At 36.7% G+C, this 24,797-nt stretch overlaps 1 long non-coding RNA gene across 2 annotated transcripts in view; it reads left to right on the plus strand.

Moving 5' to 3' along the window:
* Positions 1 to 289: 289 nt before the first annotated feature.
* LOC108515187 (uncharacterized) overlaps positions 290 to 24,797 on the plus strand; it is a 29,845-nt gene continuing 5,337 nt past the window's right edge. For both annotated transcript variants that reach the window (XR_001881454.1, XR_001881453.1), the window contains exons 1-3: positions 290 to 323; positions 11,583 to 11,707; positions 12,570 to 12,630. This is a non-coding gene — a long non-coding RNA (uncharacterized LOC108515187). The remainder of the gene's footprint in view (positions 324 to 11,582; positions 11,708 to 12,569; positions 12,631 to 24,797) is intronic.

Genomic DNA, 24,797 nt, shown 5'->3' on the forward strand with positions numbered 1-24,797 from the left:
AGGCTATTGAGCCAATCTAAAATTGGCCTGGAATGTCGAACTAGGCTCACTCACGTGGTTGGCATTTGATGCTGGCACTTGGCAGGGAGATCATGTGGGATTGACAGAGGCAAGTTAGTTCTCCATGTGGTCTCCCCATGTGGCTTGGACTTCTCATGTTGTGACTACTCATTAAAGAACAGAAAGTGGATCCTGTCAGTCATCTTAAAGCCTGGAGTTATAGAATGTAACTTTTGCCTCATCTCATTGGTTACATCCGGACAGCTCACAATCAAGGGGAGGGAAATATGTTCTACCTCTTGACATGCAGTGCGAACATAAAGGTATGAGAATAATTGTCGGATGCTGTCATTGGAAACCAGCTATCACATTACTTTATATATGCCTATCTTTAGGTTAACAGTTTAATAATCTGGATGTAATCCATTGCATACTATAGATGCATGTTTTTTTACTTGTCAAATTATTTTTGTTTTCATTAGAAAATCCAAAATTAAAATAATTCCGTTGATTTTAAAGATAGGTACATATTTCATATAAAGTCAGTTAACAAATCCGGTATGTTATAATGGACAAACCAAGTACCTATACAATGATGTGGCATGACATGTACTATTCACAGAAGTATTTCAATCCAGTCTTTTTTCATGGGATTCAGAGTTACGGGCTTGAGGTTATGCAAAACATCAAAGTGGAGCTAGCTTCATTCTGGGCAATAATTGTTAAGTAGATTAATTTTTCAAACCTCACTGTTTACATTTATTAAGTGTAGATTATAATATTCTAGTGGACATTTCTTATCAACTAATATATCAGCTATTTTATAATTCTCCACAACTGATAGTACTCAAATTTTGTTTAGGTAACAACCCATTCTTCAAACAGCCCACTCTAAGCCCTTATTGACTTAACCAATTATCATATTCCATTATTTTGGGTAAAATGATGGGGTTAGGGTTGGGACCCCATCAAACCAATTCAAATAGAATAAAAATAATTGGAATGTTGGGAAAAAATTTTCTTTCTCTCTATATAAACAAAGAAATTCATAGCACTAGGAGTTGTTATCAAAGTTACTGGGTAGAGAAGAACTATTTTATCATGAGATTGGAAATACGGCATTTAGAGAAGAAAGACAAACTTACTGCTTCAAACTGCAGCTACATTTTCTCCTCAGAAGTCTACATTTGAGAGCTAATAGTGAACCTTTTGCTCTAAATCTATTTATGTTAGAATTTTGATTGTAGCAAAATTAAGATACTTAAAATATGTATAGATCACATAATTGTTTCAAAAATGAAATTTGATAATTCTTATAAAACATCCTGTACCATGTCTGGCATATAAACAATTTTAAAAAATTTTTACTCATTATTTGAAGTATGGCAATATTCCTAGTCCATCAAATAGTTTTATTTTTTTCTTAAGAAACAGATTTTAAATATTTTTTGTTTAGTTACAGAACAACAACAAAAAAAAACCCATAGGACCTTGAGTCTATGTGATTTTAATTTCAATGCATAAGGTAGAGCTGTCTGCAATTATAAGCTTACCTAACAGAGAAATATGGTGTAAATGAAAACACAATAAAATGTAATTACGGAAGCTGGTTGATGTTTTTTTTCCTTGAAAGAAGTTTGTGTTGGATAAGAAAGAGCTGATTTCTATTCTGTTTTATGATTACAGTATTCTATTTATATTCTCAGCATTGAATTAATTTCTTTTTTAATGCTAACCTTGCTGAGGATCCTTTTAAAATACTTTAATGAGTTGAGTACATAAATCATCTCAGTGAACACAAACACTTACATGTAAAAACTCTGGAGGGAGCTTTTTACAGATTTTAGAGTGGAAAATGAGTCACTTGAAGGCTTTGTGCCCCCTCTTATCACTTACCCAAAATGAAAATAAATAACAATTGTTATTTCTCATAGACTTAGCAATGGTAAAATCTTTAATAAAAAATTGTTCAAAAGAAAACATACAACATTGCATGTAGAGAGCTTTACAATACATTGCATACAAAGACTACCAGGTACAGGCTTAGCATTTGCTCTCAAGTTTGTGGATTTTGACATGAGCTGGAATGAATATTGCATTATAATGAAGACCGTATGCATATAGGCAAATGTCCACAGTAAAACGGAGAGTTTTTGAAGGCTATACTGTAATAAATATAGATTACAGTTAGAGAATTAATAGCTAAACATTAAAACTAGAATAGAATAGAGAATGCTTCATTTATATCTTCTATTAGTTGGAAATATCTATATGTATACAAGCAAACTCTAATTTAAAAATAAAGTGCTATAGTTCTGTAATTAGTCATAATTAAATACTTCAATTTATTAGATGTTCTCACACATATATAACATCAGGTTTACAATTTAGGTAGTAGTGACAATTTGTCAATCTGGAGAGTCATTGAGTTTTGAATAAACATTGCTTAATTTGCTAGTTTGTAAAACCTCACTTTCATATATTAAATTTGCTTAGAGTAGATCTCATCAATATTCTCACTCAGCAGAAGCATCCCAAACCTTTACCTACATAGAGATGCCAAATTTTGTTTTCTAAATAAGATTCACTGGAAGGAACCTAAAGACTCATCTGTGATGGAATTGAGAATATATTAGGAATAAATTTAAAATATAATGGAATACTGGCATAATTTTCGGGTTCTTTAAAACCATTCTACATAGATATACCCTTGCATGTCTATCGCATAATTTGTTGAGAAACCGAGGAAAGCATATTTCTGTAATTTGCTTTATTCTCACCATTTATAATAGGGATATAAGCTTTAGAAAACAAAGATTCCATCAATACAGAAGGAAGTCAGAGACCAATACTATATAGTAAAAAAAAAAATCTAACCAAAACCCATGATTCTCATATAAGATATACAATGATGATTTGGTTTTTGTGGAATTTAATTTCTATAGGTCTTAATGTTTTAATTTTGTGAAAAAAAAAATCACAATAACTTTTGTGCCCTCAAGGGATGAAACTGTTTAGCTGAAGGACATAGTGAACCATTAAGTCTGAGGTGAACTACCCAACAGAATATCTCCTTAAGAATAAAACAGAATGTGGCATATTAAAAAGCTACTTGCAAGTTCTGTCTGTATATCTTAACTCCCCAGGAAAATGCCTTGCTCTGACTCTACAAAACTTTCCGTTTCCTTAATAATTGACATCATTAGGAAAATGGGGCGGTGGAGCAATATGGCCAAATAGAAACCTCTACCAATCATTCTCCTGCAGGAACACCAAATTGAAAAACTATTTATACAAAAAGCACCTTCACAAGAACAAAAATAGTACCTGGTGATTGTTCAGGTGAACAATCATAGTACCTGGTTTTAACTTCATATTAGTGAAAGAGGCACCAAGGGGGTAGGAAAGACCATCTTTAATGTCGACACCGCCCCTCCCCAATCCCCTAGCAGTGGCACCATAATGCAGAGAGAGAATCTTTGCACTTGGTGGAAGGAGAACAAAGCAAATGTGGTGCTTTGCATTGGAGCTCAGCACTGCTCTATCAGTGTGGAAAGGAACAGCAGGCAGAACTCCATTGACATCCACAGAGGGAACATTTAGACCAGCCCTAGCCAGAAGGGAATTGTCGAACCCAGGAATTGGAACTTGAGTTCTGGCAAGTCTCGCTACTGTGGGATAAATAACTCTGTGACCTAAAATAAACTTCAAAGGCAATCTAGGTCACAAGGACTGCACTTCCTGGGAAAGTCATGGTGCTTGGAGCCAGTGTACCTGGGGGACAAGCAACCTAGTGCGACACCAGCTAGGGTGGCCAAGTGAGTATTTGTGCCACCCTTCCCCAGTGCCAGGCAGCACAGCTCACAGCTCTGGGAGAGACACTTTCCCTCTGTTGAAGGAGAGGAAAAGGGAGAGTAAGGAAGACTTTGTCTTGCAACATGGATACCAGTTCAGCCACAATAGGACTGGGCATGAAACAAAAGTTGCAAGGCCTACATTCTAGGCCATAGCTTCTGGATGACATTTCTAGACACACCCTGGGTCAGAGAAAACCTACTCCCTGAAAGGAAGAACAAGACAGAATTCATCACCTGCTGATTAGAGAGCCCTTGGGCTCTGAATAATCAGTAGCAATACCCAGGCAGTACTTCCTGTGGATTTTAGGTGACACTCTGAGACATGCTGGGTCCAGATGTGATCTAGCACATTCCTAGCTGTGGTGACTATGGGGAGAGACTCCTTCTGCTTGAGAAAAGGAGAGAGAAGAATAAAGAGGACTTTGCCTTGAAGCTTAGGTACCACCTTGGCCGCAGTGGGGTAGAGCACTAAGCAGGCTCTTGGAGTCCCCAGTTGTAGGCCTTGGCTCTTGGAAGACATTTCTGAACCTGCTCTGGGCCAGTGGGAGGCCCATTACCCTGAAGAGAGGGTCCTAGGACTGGCAGCACTTACCACCAGCATAAAAAAGAACCGTTGGGCTTTGAGTGAGCATCAGCAGTTGCTGGGAAATACTTACCGTAGGCCTGGGCCTGTGGTAGCCATCAAGAGAGACTCCTTTGCTTGTGGAAAAGGGAGGAAAGAGTGGAAAGGATGTTGTCTTGTGGCTTGCGTGCCAGCTCAGCTGCAGAGGAATAGAGTATCGGGGGATTCTTCAGGTTTCTCATTGCAGACTTTGCCTTCCTGACAGCATCTCTAGACGTACCTGGGCTCAGACAAACTCGTTGCCCTGAAGGGAAAGACACAAGACTGGCTGGCTTTGTCCCCTGCTGATTGTAGAGTCCTAGGTCCTTGAGTGAACATAGATGGTAGCCAGGCAGTGGTTACAGCAGGCCTTGGGTAAAACCCAGTACCATGCTGGCTTCAGGTCTGATTCAGAACAGTCCCAGTGTTAGTGGCCACAAGAGTGCTTGTGTCAACCCTCCTCCAGCTCCACGCAGCTTAGAACAGAGAGAGATACTTCATTTGTTTGGGAAAAAGTAATGGAAGGGAGGGGCTGGGCGTGGTGGCTCACACCTATAATCCCAGCACTTTGGGAGGCTGAGGCGGATGGATCACGAGCTCAGGAGATCAAGACCATCCCGGCTAACACAGTGAAACCTTGTCTCTACTAAAAATACAAAAAATTAGCTGGACATGGTGGCAGGCGCTTGTAGTAGTCCCAGCTACTCAGGAGGCTGAGGTGGGAGAATGGTGTGAACACGGGAGGCAGAGCTTGCAGTGAGCCGAGATCGTGCCACTGCACTCCAGCCTGGGCGACAGAGTGAGACTCCGTCTCAGAAAAAAAAAAGTAATGGAAGGGAAAAGTAGTCTCTGCCTGGTAATCTAGAGAATTCCTCCACATCTTATCCACGAACACCTCTACAAATCTGTAAAACCGCAGATTATTGAAATTGGGGTGCCTCCTAATGCAGATGCAACTACAGTGATGAAAGATGTAGATTACAAAACCAAAGTCCCTTAGAATACTTGGAAAGCCTTCCCAAGAAGAATCAGCACAAACAAACTCAAAATGTGAAGAAAAAAATACCTCATACCTCAGTGCCCAATAAACATCCACAACCATCAAAACCATTTAGGAAACATGACCTCGTAATGAACGAAATAAGGCACAGAACAGAGATTCGTGCACTTCCAGACAGAGAATTCAAAATAGCTGTGTTGAGGAAGCTCAGTGAAATTAAAGATAACACAGAAAAGGAATTCAGAATTCTATCGAATAAATTTAACAAAGAAATTGAAATAAGTGAAAAGAACTAAGCAGAAACTCTAGAGTTGAAAAATGCATTTGACATACTGAAGGATGCATCGGAGTCTCTTACCAGCAGAATTGATCAAGCCAAAGAAAGTATTAGTGATCTTAAAGACAGGCTATTTGAAAATACACAGTCAGAGGACATTTTAAAAAAGAATAAAAATGAATGAAGCATGCCTACAATAACTAGAAAACAGCCTGAAAGGGGCAATTCTAAGAGTTATTGGCCTTAAAGAGGAGACAGGGAAAGATTGAGGTAGAAAGTTTATTCAAAGGGATAATAACAGAGAACTTCCCAAACGTAAAGAAAGATATCAATATTCAAGTATTAATAAAGGAAGGTTACAGAACACCAAGCAGATTTCACCCAAGCAGGTGTACCTCAAGGCATTTGATAATCAAACTCCTAAAGTCAAGGATAAAGAAATGACTCAAAAAGTAGCATGAAGAAAAGAAACAAATAACACACAATGGAGCTCCAATAGATCTGGCAATAGACTTCTCAATGTAAGCATTACATGTCAGAGGAAGTGGTACGACATATTCAAAGTGCTGAAATAAAGCAAACAAACAAACTTTTCTTCTAGAACAGTATGCCTAGTAAAAATATCCTTTAAATATGGAGAAATAAAGATTTTTTCAGACAAGCTAAAGCTGAGGGATTTTATCAACACTAGACTTGTCTTATAAGAGATGCTAAAAGGAGTTATTTGATCTGAAAGAAAAGGATGTTAATGAGCAACAAAATATTTGGAGGTGCAAAACTCATGCGATAATAGTAAGTACACAGAAGAACACAAAATATTATAATACAATTGTATTTGAAAAATTGGTTTATAAATTATTCATATCTTGCGTAGTAAGAGGAAAAGATAAATTGATCAAAATAAGAACTTCAGCAACTTTTCAATATATGGACAGTACAATAAGATATAAATAGAAATAACAAAAACTTAAAAAGCAGGAGGATAAAGTTCAAATGTAGAGACTGTACTCATTTTATCTTTACTTGTTTGTTTGTTAGTTTATGCAGCCTGTTGAAGTTGTCATCAGTTGAAAATAATTGGTTATAAAATATTATTTGCATGCTACGTGGTAACCTCAAGTCATAAAACATGTATCAAATACACAAAAAATAAAAAGCAAGAAATTAAAACATTCCACCAGATAAAATTATCTTAATTAAAAGGAAGTCATAAAGGAAGGAAAGAAGGAAGAGAAGACCACAACAGTTGGAAAACAGATAGCAAAATGATAGCAGTAAATCCTTACTTATCAATGATAACCCTGAATGTAAATGGACTGCGCTCTCCCATCGAAAGAGATGGAGTGGCTGAATGGATAAAAAGAAAAAAAATAAGATCTAAAGATCTGATAACCATAAGAAACACACTTCACCTATAAAGACACAAAAATATGCAAAATATAGGGATGGAAAAAAGACATTCTATGCAAATGGAAGTCAAAAAAGAGGAAGAGTAGCTATACTTATATCAGACAAAATATATTTTAAGACAAAACCATAAAAAGAGACAAAGTTATTATATAATGAAAAAGTTGTTAATTCAGCAAGTAGTTATAATAATAGTAAATATATATGCACTCAACACCAGAGCAATCAAATATATAAAGCAAATATTATCAGTGCTAAAGAGAGAGATAGAATCCAATACAACAATAACTGGAGAATTTAACACTTCACTTTCATCATTGAACAGATCATCCAGACAGAAAATTAACAAAGAAACATCAGACTTTATCTGCACTACAGACCAAATGAACATAATACATATTCACAGAACATTTCATCCATCAGCTGTGGAATAAAAGTTATTTTCCTCAGCACATAAATTATTCTCAAGGTTAGACCATATGTTAGGCCACAAATCAGTTCAAAAAACTGAAATTATATCAAGTGTCTTCTTTAAACCTTGTGGATTAAAACTGGAAACCAATAGCAAGAGGGATTTTGGCAACTATACAAGTACATGAAAATTAAACAATATGCTCCTGAATGACCAGTAGGTCAACAAAGAAAATAAGAAGTAAATTATTAATTTCTTGAAACAAGTAAAAATGGTAACAAACTTATCAAACTTATGAGATGTGGTAAAAGAAATACTAAGAGAAGATTTATAGCTGTAAGTTCCTATATTTAAAACGTAGAAAAACTTTAACTAAACAACATAATGATACATCTTAACTAGAAAAGCAAAAGCAAACCAAACCTCAAATTAGTAGAAGAAAAGAATAATAAAGATCAGAGCCGAAATAAATAAAATTGAAACAAAAAAATAGAAAAGATAAGTGAAACTAAAAGTAGATTTTGAAAAGACAAACAAAATTGATGAACTTTACTTAAACTAAGTGAGAAAAAAGGACTCAAATAAATAAATTCAGAAATGAAAAAGGAGACATTGCAACCAATACCACAGAAATCCAGGGGATCAATAAACTATGAGCATCTACATGCCAATAAATTGGAAAACTTAGAATAAATGGATAAATTCCTTGACAAATATGACCTACAAAGATTGAAACATGAAGAAATTCAAAACCTGAGCAGATCAATTACAAGTAATGAGATTGAAGCCATAATAAAAAAGTCTTCCAGCAGAGCAAAGCCTGGGACTTTATGTCTTCACTACTGAATTTTGCCAAATATTTAAAGAAGAATGAATACCAATTCTACTCAAACTGTTTCAAAAAACAGAGATGGAGAGAATACTTCCAAATTTATTGTAAGAGACCAGTATCACACCTACTAAACTAGACAGGAAAGGAAAAGAAGGCAAGACAAGGCAAGGGCAAAGGGAAGGGAAGGGAGAAGAAGAAAGGAAAGAAGGAAGGAAGAAAATAAGGATGGATGGAAGGAAGGAAGGAAGGAAGGAAGGAAGGAAGGAAGGAAGGAAGGAAGGAAGGAAGAAAGGAAGGAAGGAAGGAAAGAAGGAAGGAAGGAAGGGAGGGAGGGAGGAAGGGAGGAAAAGAACGGAAGGAAGGAAGGAAGGAAAGAAGGAAAGAAAGAAAAGAAAGAAAGAAAGAAAGAAAGAAAGAAAGAAAGAAAGAAAGAAAGAAAGAAAGAAGGAAGGAAGGAAAGGAAGGAAGAGAGGAAGAAAGAAAGAGGAAGAAAGAGGAAGAAAGAAAGAAAAACTGCAGGGAAAGAAGAAAGAAAGAGAAAGAAAGAAAGAGAGAGAGAGAGAAAGAGAAAGAGAAAGAGGAGAAGAGAAAAGAGAGACTGCAGGCAAATATCCATGACAAACATTGATGCAACAATCCTCTACTAAATACTAGCAAACCAAATCAATAACACCTTGAAGATTATTTACCATGATGAAGTTTTATTTACTCCAGGGATGCAAAGATGGTTCAACATATGCAAATCAATCAATATAATACATCATATCAACAGAATGAAGGGAAAAAATCACTTAAATTGATGCTGAAAATGCATTTGATGAAATCCAACATCCTTTCATGATAAATGTCCTGAAAAAACTGGATATAGAAGGAACATACCTTAACATAATAAAAGCTGTATATGACAGACTCACAGCTAGTGTACTGCATGGGGAACAATTGAAAACCTTTTCTCTAATATCTGTAAGATGACAAGGATGCTCACTTTCACCACTGTTAATCAACATAGTACTGAAAGTCCTAGCTACCACAGACCAAAGAACGAAATAAAGGGCATTCAAATTGGAATGGAAGAAGTCAAATTATTCTTGTTTATAGGTGATATGATCTTCTATTTTGAAAGTCTTGAAGACCCCACCAAAAATCCTATTAGAACTGATAAATAGAGTAAAGTTGCAGGATACAAAATCAACATACAAAATCAGTAGCATTTCTATTTACCAACAGTGAACAATCCGAAAAAGAAATCAAGAAAATAATCCCATTATAATAACTACAAATAAAATAAATTCATAGGAATAAACTTCACCAATGACATAAAATATCTCTACAATGAAAACTATTTTAAAAATAATGAAAGAAATTGAAGCGGTAACAAAAACTTGCAAAGCTATTTCATATTCATCAATTAGAAGAATCAATATTATTAAAATGTTCTTACTACCTAAAGCAATCTAGAAATTCAATGCAGTCTCTATCAAAATACCAATGACAGTTTTCACAGAAGTAGAAAAAAACAATCCTAAAATTTATACGGAGCCACAAAAAACCAGAATAGCCAAAGTTATCCTAGCAAAAAGAACTAACCTGGAGAAATTATAATATCTGACTTTAATTCTATTACAAAGCTTATTAACCAAAATAACATGGTACTGGCATAAAAACAGACACATAGACCAATGGAACAGAGTGGAGAATCCAGAAGCAAATCCGTATCTACAGTAACCTAATTTTCAACAAAGGTGCCAAGAACATACGTTGGGAAAAGGACAGTCTCTTCAATAAATGATGCTAGCAACACTGGATATCCATATGCAGAAGAATGAAGCTAGACTCTTATGTCTCACAGTTAAAAACGTCAAATCAAAATGGATTAAAGGCTTAAATCCAATACCTGTAAAGGTGAAACTACTAAAAGGAAACATTGGGTAAAATTTTCCAGGACATTGGACTGGGCAAAGATTATTGAGTAATATCCCACCAGCACAGGCAACCAAAGCACAGATAAACAAATAGATTCACATCAAGTTAAAAAGCTTCTGCACAGGAAAGTAAACAATCAACAAAGTAAAGAGAAAACACACAGAATGGGAGAAAATATATGCAAACTATTCATCTGACAAGGGACTAATAAACAGAATATATAAGGAGCCCAAACAACTCAGGAAATAAATGTAACAATTTGATTTAGTAATGGGCAAATGATCTGAATAGACATTTCTTAAAAGGAGCCATCAAATGTCAAATAGGTATGTGAACAGGTGTTTAACCTCACTAATCATTAGAGAAATGCAAACCAAAACCACAGTGAGATGGCATCCCCCCCAGTTAAAATGTCTTTTATACAAAAGACAGACAATGACACATGATGGTGAGGTTGTGGAGAAAAGACAACCTTGGTACGCTGTTGGTGGGAATGTTAATTAGTACAACCATTATGGAAAACAGTTCGGAGTTACCTCAAAAAAAACAAAAAATGGAACCAACATATGATCCAGCAATCCAACTGCTAGGTATATACCCAAAAGAAAGCAAGTCGATCCATTGAAAGGATATCCTTACTCCCATGTTTATTTCAGCACTATTCACAACAGTCAAAATTTGGAACCAGCCTGTCTATCAACAGATGAATGGATAAAGAAAATGTGGTACATATACACAATGGAGCAGTATTCAGCTATAAAAAGAATGAGACCCCTCATTTGCCACAACAGGGATGGAACTGGAAGTCATTATGTTAAGCAGTATAAGCCAGGCAAAGGAAGATGGCTTATTTTGGAAGCTAAAATTAAAATAATTGAACTGATAGAGACAGAGAGTAGAATAATGGTTACCACAGGCTGGGAAGGGTAGTTGTTGGGCGAGGCAGGATAGTTATTGGGTACAAAAATATAGTTAAGTAGAATAAATAAGATCTATTATTTGACTATAACTGGGTGACTACAGTCAAAAATAATTTATTCTGTATTTTAAAATAACCAAAACTGTATAATTTTATTTTTTATAACACAAAGGATAAATGCTTGAGGTGATGAATAACCCATTTACCCTGATGTGATTATTACACAGTTTGCCTGTGTCAAAATATCTCATGTAGCCCATAAATATATACAGCTACTATGTACTCACCAAGTTAAACATTAATTTTATTAAAATAATTGACCCAGACTCTTGTCTTATTTTCAATCCACAGTAGCACAGTTGATTCCTGAGCTGTGATGACTTTCCACTGACCATACTACTGCCATGATGTTATTCTGGTCCAGACTTATGAATCAATTCTTGTCTACTGCCTGATTTGACTATTTATCATGCACCCTGGTCAGTCCATAAATGTGATCTTTGGATGTCTATGAACATAATTATTTTGTTGTAACTATCATAGTTTAAATTTGATGGTTAGCAAGAAGATAGAGTATTTGGGAAGTTTATTGAGGTTTTGAGAGATACTTTTCACTGTACCCATATATTTGACTTTTAATTTCTCACTCATATGAACATCTGGAAATTACTATTTTTGCATAAATTACTTTGTATACAAGAACCCAGCATGTTACAGTTTGCACCTTTATCACTGTGGAGGTTTGAAATGCGTTTTATTTGTTATGCCCTTGGTTCTATTAAGGAGACTCACTCCTTGGAAGGATGAAGGAGGAGAATTGTATTAATAAAGAATTGTTCTTCATGTTCAAATAAAGTGGAAGTTATAAAAGCATTACCACATAAAATATTTCTATTTAGAAAATCATAAGTAGCAATGAACTATATCATATTATAAACATTAAAATGACCAAATCTTATATTAAGTTTTCTTAACACAATGAAAACTGTCTAAACAAGTCATCTAGTCTTTACCTATTATAACCTTAGATTTAAAAAAATTAGATAGACTTTGAAACAATCCCAAAATAGGTGGAATAATTAACAGAGCTGTAATCATTGTTATAAACCTCCTGAGAACAGTGACTCTAATAAAACTGGCATATTAGAATCTCCAAAATAATCAGGTGCAACTAAACATGATTAATGATGAACCAACTAAATTCACATACAAAGCATATTAAACGGTTGTGGACTTTAACTTGTATCAAACTTCCTCTTTAATCTGATTATTTGATAAGAGCAAATATACTAGCAGTTTTACTTTGCTCACATATTTTAATCCCATGCTATTTTACTGTAGTGGATTTTACTTGCTAGAGTAGAAAGAAGATCCAAACATTTGATGAGAAAATATACAGAAGGTAATTTCTACAAAATGTTAAATGTTTTTATTCAATGCTCTATCCTGATTTTTTAAAAAAGTCCTGGCTCACGCCTGTAATCCCAACACTCTGGGAGGCCAAGGCGGGCGGATCACAAAGTCAGGAGTTCGAGACCATCCTGGCAAACAGAGTGAAACCCATCTCTACTAAAAATACAAAAAATTAGCCAGGCATAGTGGCGGGCACCTGTAATCCCAGCTACTCCAGAGGCTGAGGCAGGAGAATCACTTGAACCTGGGAGACGGAGGTTGCAGTGAGCCAAGATCGTATGACCGCACTCCAGCCCTTGTGACAGTGTGAGACTTTTTCACCAATGTAATGAAACTATTTTTGACGCCAGCAATGTTTGCTTTAAGGAAGTTCTTGCTTTTACAATAACAATAACTAGGACCATAATAATGAGTAAACGGACTGGACGTTATTTTTTTTGGTTCAGGAAAGCACTGCTTAACATAACTCCTCTGTATATGCCTGAAATGTAACCATGAACCATACAGTTGCTTTTCACATCAAGGATCAAATTCTTGAAGATTTTTCCTTATGTTCTTTTTCACTAGACCCTTTCAATTGTCTTTCCTTTGGCTGTTCTTACTTTTTTTAGCCTCAATAGTCACCTTCCATTTAGCCTACCACCGTGAAGGAAAAAAGAAAAAAAAAACTAATATTTTCTAAACCTCACTTTAAACCTGTGTTTCTAGATGTGGATCTTTCTTTTGGGCAAATGAAAGTATATTGGGTCTACACATGGTGACTGTACAGATTTGTTTTTAATTACGAAAGAACATGGCGACTGCCTTTGAATTCTCAACATTCAATGTGGTCAGCAGGAGTAAACTTGGCACTTTGAGGACAACGCAAGTAATAGCAGCAACAGCAAATACAGACCTTAATCAAGCAATTAATATGTGCCGAGTCTCTTGCTAGACATTTTAACAAGAGTTATTCTACCTATGTCACACACGTGTAGTTAACTGCATAGTAAACGGAGGCTTTTAGGGCGTAGGTCACATGTCTGACTCACAGCTGCAGTGTGGTGGATCCAAATCTCTCTGAGGCCAAATACTGCCCAGCTTGAATGAACACTGTGCTCCATGCTTGAAACAACTACTCCAGCCATCAGAAAAGAGCCTCCCATTCAACTGAAGTCTGCATATCAGATTCTTATGGGATAATTCATAAAGGATCCTTGAAGTTAATTCTGGATATATCCTGAAATAGAGTGTCTCCTCGGTTTTTTCTTTTTTTTCCCCCACAACCGAGGAGGCACTGGTGCCTACTTATCTGAATAATGGGATTTCTCTTTGATGCAATTGCAGGTTTTACTAGGCCTTTCCATAAATATGTTGAATATTTTTCCCTGTTGTACATGTCTGTGTGCTGCAGTGCCCTTTCTACTTTCATACCAACTTATTTACTTTTAGCTTTTGCTACATTTATAAAATATCACAGCTGATGTTGAGGAAGATGACGATGATGATATCTAGGTTTCTTTATTATTTTAATTAAAACCAATCTTTTACTAAACAGCAGATAGACTTAAGAAAATTAAATGAATCTATCTATCTATGAGAATCTGAACTACAAAATTATAGTTCCCAAAGCAGTCAAAACATCCATAATATAGAGATGTGCTGAGGACATCCTTGGTAAGTGGAAGTCCATGTTGCTAAGCCCATGCATAATCTCCATCCCTGCCACCGTGGCCACTTTGTCCATGGGCCCATTGGTCGATGATAGGGGTGTATGGAAAAGAGGCTGAGTGCTGTCCACAGAACAGGTCATTCTCTACTTGATTACTAAAATCCTCCTCTGCTGAGGTCACCTATTGGTAAACACTTACATAGGATACAAATATCTTCACAGTTTTAGACCACTCAGACATGTCCATCCACATAACTTATCCCCAAATTTATTGGTCACCAATTTTCCAATCATGCTTCTTCCAAGTTCTTGACCATCCAGCCAAGCCATTGGCTACAGACCATGAATCAGTATATAATCGCACATGTGGCCATTTAAAGTGCACAGCCAGGTGCACTGCTCGAAGTTCTGCCCACTGGGAAGATTTCTCTTAACCACTGTCATTCAGGGATGTCCTAGGAAGGGGCTGTGGTGCTGCAGCTGTCCACTTTTGGATGCTGCCTGCCTATCATGCAGAACCATCTGTGAACCAGGCCCTAGTCTTCTCTTTCTGTCTCAACTGATCATAGGAACCTCCCCGTGAGGCTATTGGTGCAGGCTGGGAAAGAAGGCAGAGGGGCAGGAGTGGAGACCATGGGCATTTGAGCTACTTCCTCATGTAACCTCTGCACAGGCTCAGGGAGAGAAGGCAGGGTGGCAGCCATGGAGATCATGGCCACTCTGTTAGCAGTATATGCTGTTAGCCACTTCCTTATGTAACTTACTTGTGCTTTCAGGACCTGCTTGAGCCTGATCACATATATACCACTTCCATTTGATGATGCAATGCTGCTGCGCATGCCCAACTTTATGGCTAGATGGGTCAGAAAGCACCCAGTTCATGATAGGCAGTTCAGGTCACATGGTGATTTGATGACCCATAGTCAAATGTTCAGTTCCCACCAAAGCCCGGTAATAGGCCAAGAGCTGTCTCTCAAAAGGAGAGTAGTTGTCTGCAGAAGTTGGCAGGGCCTTGCTTCACAATCTTAGAGGCCTCCACTGAGATTCACCTATCAGGGCCTGCCAAAGGTTCCAAACAGCATCTGTATCTGTCACGGATACCTCTAGCACCATTGGACCTGCTGGGTCATATGGCCCAAGTGGAAAAAAAACTTGCATAGCAGTCTGGGCCTGTTACAGAGCCTTCTCCTGTTCTGGACCCCTCTCAAAACTGGCAGCCTTTTGGTTCAATTGATAAGTAGGCTAGAGTAACGCACCCAAATGAGGAATGTGTTGCCTCCAAAATCCAAATAGGCCCACTAGGCATTGTACTTCTTTCTCGGTTGTAGGAGGGGCCAAATACAGCAACTTATCCTTCACCTTAGAAGGAATATTTCCACCGGCCCCACACCACTGTACCCCTAGAAATTTTACTGAGGTAGAGGGTTCCTGAATTTTAGTCAGTTTTATTTCCCATCCTTTGTCATGCAAATATCTCACCAATAAGTCCAGTTTGTTTTCTGCTTCTTGCTCGCTGGATCCAATCAGCATAATGCCATCGATGCAATGGACCAGTGTGATGTCTTGTGGAAGGGAAAAGCGATCAAGTCTCTTGGAATGAGATTATGACACAAAGCTGGAGAGTTGATATATCCCTGAGGTAGGACAGTAAAGGTATATTGCTGGCCTTGTCAGCTGAAGGCAAATTGTTTCTGGTGGGTTTTATGGACAGGCATGGAGAAAAAGGCATTTCCCAGTCAATGGCTGCATCCCAGGTACCAGGAGATGTGTTAATTTGTTCAAGCAATGAAACCACATCTGGTACAGCAGTTGCAATTGGAGTCACCACTTGGTTAAGCTCACGATAATCCACTGTCATTCTCTGATCTATCTGTCTTCTGCACAGGCCAAATAGGAGAGTTGAATGGAGATGTGGTGGGAATCACCTCCTCTGCATCTTTCAAGTTCTTAATGGTGAAAATAATCTCCACAATCTATCCAGGGATGTGATATTATTATTGATTTGCTATTTTTCTAGGTAGAATCAGCTCTCATGGCTTCCATTTGGCCTTTCCAACAATAATAGCCTTCACCTTGCTAGTCAAGGAGACAATGTGGGGGTTCTGCCAGCTGCTAATTAGGTCTATGCCAATTTTGCATTCTGGCACCGGGGTAATGACCACAGGGTGAGTCCAGGGAACCACTGAACCCACTGTAAGTTGAACCTGAGCTTAAACTCCATTAATTACCTGACCTTCATAAGTTCCTACTTTAACTGGAGGACCACAATGACATTTTGGGTCCTCTGGAATCAACATCAGCTCAGAGCCAGTGTCTAGTAGTCCCTGAAATCTCTGATCATTTCCCTTTTCCCAGTGCACAGTTACCCTGTTAAAAGGCCAGAGGTCTCCCTGGAGAAGGTTGGAAGAAAGATTATCAGCATAAATTGTCGAAAGTGTAGTGGGATCCTTCCTCAAGGGGACTCGACCTCCCCTGCATTAAGGGGCTCTGGGTGTGTAAACTGGCTCAAGTCTGGAAATTGATTGAGGGGCCATAATTCTCATTTTTTATAATTCAAATTAGTCTTTTGTCCATTCAACCTGGATGTTTTCTGCTCATGTAGATTAAGTAGAAATGCAGTAGGCTTTGTATCATTTTCACTTCTAGGAAGACTGTGATTAGTTAGCCAATGTCAAAACTCTACAAGAGTCAGACTATTTTGATTGCTACTTTGGCTCTGCTGTTCATTACAGTAGCAATACTCACTTTGCCTTTGATGGTTGAGTGCCACTACTTTGCCCCTGCCACCATGGGATCCAATTATTTCCCAATTATTCCCATTGTATTTAAATTTTGTAGTTGAGTGACTGAGGTTCCTGCTATTAGATCTGACATGCAGAGAAGAACAATTACAGGGCTCTTCAAAGATGCAGGTGCTGCCCTCACAAATCTATTTCACAAGGCATTGGTCAAGGGTATGCCTCTGGACCCTACCAGCTGGGATGAGTAAGTCTAAAGTGACTAATCCACTTCACTATCCCGATATCCCTAAGCCTTTGGATCTCTTCCTTTACATTAAACCAAGAGAGATCAAGCATTTCCAGCTTGCTTACAGTGGGCCATCTTTTAATCCATATTTCAGCTAACCAAACCAGTAAACTATTAGAACCTTTTTTAATTCTCCAAGCTGCAACATTAAAAGTGGAGTCCCTACTTAGCAGGCACAAATCAATAAATTCAGCCTGATCCAAGTCTATGTTCCTTCCACCATTATCGTATACCCTTAATAACCATTCTCATGCCTGCTCTCCAGATTTCTGTTTATATAAATTAGAGAACTCAAACAGTTCCTTTTGAGTGTAGCACACCATGTAATGGGTCACATTCTCAACCTCACCTCTGGGGGTCCACCAGGACTTTAGTCTAGATACAGGACTAGAAGCAAACAGAGGTGTCAGGGGTGACTCCTGAGGAGAATTGACATTATTTTGCCTGGCAACTGCCTCAGGGGAGGCCATTATTGTTGCCTCAGGCAGTTCCGGGGTTTATCTCCTCAGACAAAGGTGGAAAGGCTGATGGCAGCATGGGTTGGGGAGGGGATGTTGCCACTACTGGAGACAGGGAAGCTACTTCTTCTGGCAAAAAAGGTTCATCAGAGTTTACAAGCTCAGTGTCCCCAGCTTCCTCAGAGTACTCCCACATATCCTCATTCCAAGTTGCAGGGTCCCATTATTTTCCAATCAATGCCCTCATTTTAACAGTAGGCACCTGACGAGATGGAGTATGCATCTTTCATTGCAGATCAGCCACTCACACGATAAGAGCTTGTGTCTGTTTTTCTACAATTTCAGCTCTTTCTCTACAGGAGATAAGACTCTCACTTGGGGCAATTTTAGCAGATTTGAGGCTCAGTATCTGCTTCTGAAGGCAGGAGTTAGAATCCCTGAGTTCATCATTTTCTTTTGTCACTTTGTCCAATGAGCTTAGGAGCAACCAACAAGCTTCATTATGTTCCTTGGTTCTCCACATATAGTCAAAGGTATCATGTATAGAGTCACTAAATTTCTTGCCTCTCATAAGCAGTGAATCATGAGTGTCAAATGCATTTATTTTGCATAACTCTCTACAGGGGTCATACCAAGGGCTATCAATGTTCTCCATACTATAGAAGTAGAGTCTTTAGCATTTTGGGGTCTAATCGTATTAAGCAACCAACTCCAGAAACCCCGAAACCAAAAAAAGAACTCCATCCTTAATATTTTGCTCCTCTAGTACCACTCCTGGTACCAAAATTTGTATTAGGGTTCTCTAAGGAATAGAACTAACAGGATACAATATATATATATTATATATATAATATATATTTTAAGTAATAGGGTATATATATTTTCATATATATTATTTAAGTGACTTTAATAACATATATATACACACACACATATATATAAAGGAAAGTTTATTCAGTAGTATTAACTCACACGATCACAAGGTCCCACAATAGTCCATCTGCAAGCTGAGGAGCAAGGAAGTCAGTCAGAGTTCCAAAGCTGAAGAACTTGGAGTCCAGTGTTCTACGGCAGGAAGCATCCAGCATGGAAGAAAGATGTAGGCTGGGAGGCTAGGCCAGTCTAGTCTTTTCACATTTTCCTGCCTGCTTTATATTCTGGCCACACTGGCAACTGATTAGATGTTGCCCACCCAGATTAAGGGTGGATCTGCCTTTCCCAGCCCCCTGACTCAAATGTGAATCTCCTTTGGCAACACCCTCACAGACACACCCAGCATCAATACTTTGCATCCTTCAGTCCAATCCAGTTAGCACACAGTGTTAAACACAAAGGGTAAATTTCTTTAACACAGTCTATTTCTGTACTCTTTGCATAAGACTAAAGTTTAAAAATTGAGAAGCTAATATCACATGTCTCATTTCCAGGTAACATTTATATTCTTTTTTCTTAGTATAACACAAAAATGTTGGGTTTAGTTGTTATAACTCTGGTAACTTAAAGATGGCTACAAATGACTCAAAAGGGGAGTTTTACGTCCTCTCCCCTTAACTCTGGATTGGCCTCTGACTACTTTGACAAATGCAGTGTGGAAGAAATGATGCCATACAGCTTTTGGACTTAGAATTCAAAGGGACCTATAGTTTCTTCCTTGGTCTAAGTGGAGCCCTGAGCTAAAATATGTTTGACTATCTTGCTGGAGATTTCATGGAAAGGCACTAAGATTACACAGAAAGGATAAAGGGCCAACCCAGCCCTGCCTGCTAGCTGTCTCCTCCAAGATGCCACACACTTGTGTAAAGTTATCTTGGACATTCCAGATCAGAAAAATTATTAGCTGAACTTCTCCAAGTCACCCCAGTTAATCCTAGGTGAGTAACTGCATTGTCCAAGCAAGCACAACTTGAATTCTTCACCCACTTAATTGGGAGATAAAAGAAACATGTTATCTATGTCACTAAATTTTGAATGAGTGCATTATGCAGCATTTATCACTGGAACAATAGATATTAAAGCTTCTTTTAAGCAAAGAGGAAGACAACTGTGTCTGTGATACAATTTTAGAGTTTAGGAAAAAAACCCTGTTTATCACCCTACCACAAAACTATAATGAAAACAAAATAATTATCTCTTTATCAGTTTAATCCAAATAGAAGCTTCTTTAACTCTGAAGTAAAAGGGATTGGTGTTTGTCACATAAAAGGATAATTCTCAAGTATTGCAATTAGCACATGCAAAAACTTAAAACGATCTCAATATACTATTGTTTTTAAAATAGTGAAGGTTTAGGAACATTTATAATAGCATATTATATAGACTTCATAATAATGATATCCAAACATATACCCAATATAAGAAATTGTTTTAACAAATATTTATTGACTTCCATTATATAAAAAGATGTATTTCTGACCTTCCACTACATGAAAAGCACTGGAACTCATATCTTACTGAATATAATGAATAGAACTAAATACATAGGTAGGTAGATGCTTCATGTCTGTCCAGAACATTGACAGTCCCAAATATGTATCACTGTGTTTAAGTGACTTTAGTAAGATAATTTAAAACAAACACATCTGTACAAATTTAGAAAGCTGTATAATAGAAAAGACTGCATTAAAGAGTAAAAGTGTGCATAATGATTCTATTTTAGTCATAATAAATTGTAGTGGAATTACTCAGGTTATCACAAGGGCAGAAAATGGCTTGGAAAGCAGTGGTTAAAAAAGAGATTTTACTCATATTTTTATAATTTTTTCTTAGACCTACTCCAGATATGCAGGAAAGCATTTTAATCTACAGTTAAAATACCTTCATCACCCTGGGAAAGGTGGTGTGCTTGAAAAAGACGTCAAATTTTAATTTAATGGACCACCTTAAAATAGTGTCTCAGTGCGACTAACTACATTCACAATATTAATGTTCATATCTTATTTGAAAGAACAATAGTAGTGTAACCAGGTCACTCATGCAAATAAGAAGACTCCCATCTTATAATAACAACTTCCCACCACAATTTGATCAGGCTCAGTGACCTAAAGGTAATAAATGCATTAGTCAACAAACCAAACAGCAGATACATAAATCAGCTGCCAATAACAGTCTTTCAGCCATCCAACCTTCTGGGATTGATGTGTTTAATTAAGAAAAATACATTGTGTGGTGTTGAATCACTAATGATGTTGTAAAGCAAATAGTATTTAAATGATTTACCTTACAATATCTGTGTACTAATTATATTATCAACACTGTATGAACAGATGATATAAAGGAAATAGAAATAAGATTTATCATGTTGTGAGTTTTAAAATCATGAGCAATAAGCACTTCTTTGAATCAAAACACAAAAATGACAATCATCATAAACATGAAAATTGCATTTGTTGAAGGTACAGTTGTGGGTTTATGCTTTTATTTTCCAATGAGCCTCCAAGGTCCTAATTGTTGGTTATCATAATAAATATATTCTATTATCTCAAAGAATATACTGTGATTATATTAGGATAATGAGTTCCACCTGCCAAACACATAAACAGAACAGGTAAAGTTAACAGGACACAGCATAAAATAAAAATCACAAACAATAAGATGTCTGCTGGTTCTTGTGCCTTAACTGGTTGGAGGTTCAGGGAAGATTTGAGACAATAAATTAATGTCTTACAGGAATCCTTTTCTACATTTTCCTCTGACCGCTACATTAAGTCCATATGATGACACATCCCATATTGAGTACACATAGTAATTGAGATTACAATCAACCATTACATTTGAGTCACTATGCAGGCTTGACTTTCTTATCACTGCCTTAGTTTCCTCATCTGGGCCTCAGGATCCTTATCCAAAAGGGAGTGAAATAATAGCATCTACTTCACATAATTATAAAAATTTAGTTAGTAACAAATATAAAGTTCTCAATGTCTGACATAATGTAAGTTCCATAGAAGAATAAAATATGATTCTCAATTGTTATCATGGTTCTGACAATGACTTTAATGACTTGTGACTTCACTTCTTCTTAAAATACCTTCTAGCAAATAAGACTGCAGTTTTCCTCTCATAGATGGCAGAAACTTAACTTTAAATTTAAGTCAACATTAAATTGTAAAATGTACTCTTTCTTTATTGTGCCAAACTCAATCTGTTTAACGATCCCCAACTAACTGCTGTAAGTATAAACATTTGAATCACTGACTATGATGAAAAAAATGTATCACAGCCCATTCCTAGAGTTGGAAGTGGGATCAACCCTAACTGAGCCAAAACATGTTCACGTCAAATTTCAAATATGTTTATGTATGCATTAATACACTCCAATATTTGAATCAGTATCTGAGGGCTTAGTATATATACAATGCATCTGTGCTGAATGCAGTGTTATGTTTCACTAGATAGTCTAATATTTATTAACCTATTAGATAATATAGATAAATACATGTGTGTAAGTGTGTGTTTGTATATACATACTCATGGCGAAAATGTGTATGTGGGAAGAGAAGAAAATTTTTTTAATTTGAAGTTTTTATATAGTAGGGAAAATTACATGAGTAGGTAAGAATTGGGATAATTTAAATTAAATAATATTAAGCACCATGGAACTTTGCAGTTTGGTGCAATAAACTGACAGAAAAGTTTATGTGAGAATAGTGAGAATATAAACAAAACTACAATTTGTAGTATGTTTTAAAAGTAGTAGATAACGAAATTGAAGGAAAGATGGACGTCACAGTTAAGAGAAGAAAATTGGACTTGATTCCAAGAGAGGAGCCAAATAAATCCTTGAGTCCTCTACTGATATGGTGCAATCAGAATTTTATAAGGATTGGTCTGGCTTAAATGGACAGAGACTGCAGAAGGTAAAGGCAGTGGTTGCCAGATGGTTATAGTAATTTAGGATTGAGGGGTTAGAGCAGTGGACTGAAGTAGCACAGTGGTACAAGCAAAAACAATCAAGGACAGGCTTTAATGGGAAACTGAATTTAGAAGATGGAGGAAAAATATCCAGACAATTATTTTTTTCTGAGATTTTAGTTTAGTATGTAAAAATTTATGGTAGTACTAATATAGAAGGGGGCAGGGAGAAAAAAGCTAATATTATACAGTGAACGCTGATTTTAATTGCTGAACTTGTGATTCTTGAAAGAAGAAGTTTAAAATGGAGAAATTTCAGCAAAAGCAGAGATTTATGTACATAGGAGATTATGTATATAGGAGTGAGGCCCATGTGAGAGGTCAAACTTAGAGCATCTCAATGAAATCCCCCGTATTTCATATATTTCAATGCCAAACCTGAAAATTACGCTAGACTTCTGAATTTCAAATCAAGGAAAGCTCATTTAAAATATCCCTTTTGTTAGGTCTCCTTTTACCAATTCTGCCACTTTTATTAATTCTACCAATTCTGCCGAAAAGAGTAAAAATGCATCTACACAGAATGCCAATGATTGGAACCCAACTTATTATTTAAATATAATTGTGTTGTCTTTATTTATGATTAAATTTGTTGTTTTGTACAAATCAATGGTACCTAAGCGTTTAAGCTATCCAAAATTTCTCTCTTGTAAATTGTTTTTAATTATTAAGGAAACAAAGCACATAGTCTAATTTGTGGAATCAGGAAGTTTGATTTCACTAAAATAAGAGAAAAATGAAGTTGTAATCAATTTAATGTCTTCTGCTATCAGTAAAAAGCAAGAGGCACACATCTTATCTTATGCTAAATGCAAAACAGATGTTGTTCAGTGCGTTTGACTCTGGACCATTTTAATTTTTTACTTTTAAGACAATATTTAAAGATGCCAGATTGTTCTAATCACAAGTGTCAACCATTCATTAGCTTAATGGAAAAAGGTAACAGATTATGTATATAATAGTCACCCAGGGAGAAGATATACATTTACAGCCCATAACACTTATGTAGATAGATTGTAGACATAATAATCTTCCACAGAAGAGAGGCAAACAATTACTCTAATGGAAAGCAGCACAATGTGATTAACATTAAATGCTACCCAAAGACAGATATTTGTGGTGAGAATGACATAGAGGACAACTGTATAACTTGGCCTTATCTTTTGGACAAAATAGGTAAGGAAAACAGATGTGTTGAGATGCCTCAGTTGAAGAACTGTTGTAGATTTGCTTGTTATTTTTGAAGGAATCCAAAATATATTTTTCCTAGCATGGTAAATTGAGTTCCTAAAGTGGATTCCAAAAATAACTCAATTCTCTGTGAATATGGTGAGGTATAACTCCCATGATTGTATTAGCTTTTATGTCACAGTTGATGTTAAGATAGATTATATTCCTTGTTTTTAGTGTCTAATTACATGAGCTCTTAAAAGCAGAGAACTTTCTTCATCTGATGGCAGAAGTCAGAGAGATTTAAGGCATGATAAAGACTAGATGTACAGTTGATGAACTGATGATTCAATGGGCCACGTTAAAAGAAATTTGGTGGCTTTAGGAACTGAGAAAGATCACTGGCTAAAAGCCAGCAAGCAAAGGCAAACCTCAGCCATACCCTGCAACGAACTAAATTATGCCAATAATGGAATGAACTTGAACAATTCTCCCGTGAGAATCCACGTGACCAATAATTTGAGTTTAAACTTGTAAGGCCTTGAACATAGAATCTAGGCAACCCCACCTCTAGACTTTAGACTTATAGAACTCTGAGTTTGAAAAAATAACCTTAGAGAAAAAATTATTGGTTTTATTAAAGCTCAAAAATCAAACATTAGTCATGTGTTAAATGCCAGCATTACGGACTTTTAAAAAGTCATTTTTAATGATTGCCATTCTAACTGGTGTGAGATGGTATCTCATTGTGGTTTTGATTTGCATTTCTCTGATGGCGAGTGATGATGAGCATTTTTTTTCATGTGTCTGTTGGCTGTATGAATGTCTTCTTTTGAGAAATGTCTGTTCATATCCTTTGCCCACTTTTTGATGGGGTTGTTTGTTTTTTTCTTGTATATTCGTTTGAGTTCTTTGTAGATTCTGGATATTAGCCCTTTG

This window comes from Rhinopithecus bieti, unplaced genomic scaffold (genome assembly GCF_001698545.2).
Source record: "Rhinopithecus bieti isolate Rb0 unplaced genomic scaffold, ASM169854v2 scaffold_32518, whole genome shotgun sequence".
Lineage (NCBI taxonomy): Eukaryota > Metazoa > Chordata > Mammalia > Primates > Cercopithecidae > Rhinopithecus > Rhinopithecus bieti.